Source organism: Etheostoma spectabile, chromosome 1 (assembly GCF_008692095.1).
Source record: "Etheostoma spectabile isolate EspeVRDwgs_2016 chromosome 1, UIUC_Espe_1.0, whole genome shotgun sequence".
Classification (NCBI taxonomy): domain Eukaryota; kingdom Metazoa; phylum Chordata; class Actinopteri; order Perciformes; family Percidae; genus Etheostoma; species Etheostoma spectabile.
Genome location: NC_045733.1, coordinates 31,869,059 through 31,869,901, shown reverse-complemented (window position 1 = coordinate 31,869,901; position 843 = coordinate 31,869,059). Strand labels below are relative to the sequence as shown.

Sequence of the window (843 nt, the reverse complement as noted above, 5' to 3'; positions counted from 1 at the left end):
AAAAAAATAAACAGTATAAATAAAATAAATGTGTAAATAACAGAAAAATAACACTTTAGATGCAAACAGTAAGTGTATCAATAACCAAAGTACTGCTCTCTCTCGAGACAACTTTTCACCTCGACGAGAAATCTCGTCACGTTTTAATCTCGCGAGATCCCGTAAATCGAGATCTCGTCACACCCTTAGCTCCTAACAATAAAAACAACAATGTATTCGTGCCCGGGTTGGCTCAGCGGGTAGAGCAGGCGCACATATACTTCGAGGTTTATGCCTCAACGCAGAGGTCAGAGCAGGCTGTTATGGCCCTGGGGTCATATTTTGTGTTATAATGTCTCTCACCCTCCTATAGTAGGTGATCTCCTAACCACAGGTAATGGAGAACAGGTGCACACACCGGATTGGTCCAGCAGAGCTGATTGCTGTCTCCTGATTGGTCGCCAGGAGGACAGGAGCCATTTTAAAGCCCCATCAGACAAGAACTTGCCCCTCTCTCTCTCTCTCTCTCTCTCTTCACTCTGCCAAATCCAAACATGTCCCTCTGTATAACTGTGATGTTATTTAAGATGGTGTAAGTAGTGGTTCAGCCTGGTTTTTGGCAGTGTGGTAGGAGTGAGAAGTCCTTTTTTTTGGTTTGTTACCTTTTTCTCCTGTTTTTCTTGTAGAAGCTCAGGTGTTAGAGCTCTATCTTTTCTTTGTATGTTTTTTTGGTTTGGGAAAGTTTAGGTTGCCTTTAGAGTTCTTTGGTTTGTTGTGTTGGGACCTCAACTCTGAATTAAATAGACACTACTACTTTGCAATTCTTTGTTCTGGCCTTGTTTGGGAGTGGGAAGAGTGTGTGTG

The 843-nt window shown here is 42.6% G+C and overlaps 1 protein-coding gene across 4 annotated transcripts in view; it reads right to left on the bottom strand.

The window, feature by feature from the left end:
* Positions 1 to 843, bottom strand: part of kmt5b (lysine methyltransferase 5B) — a 37,664-nt gene that overhangs the window by 17,625 nt on the left and 19,196 nt on the right. The gene's annotated exons all lie outside the window — the stretch shown is intronic.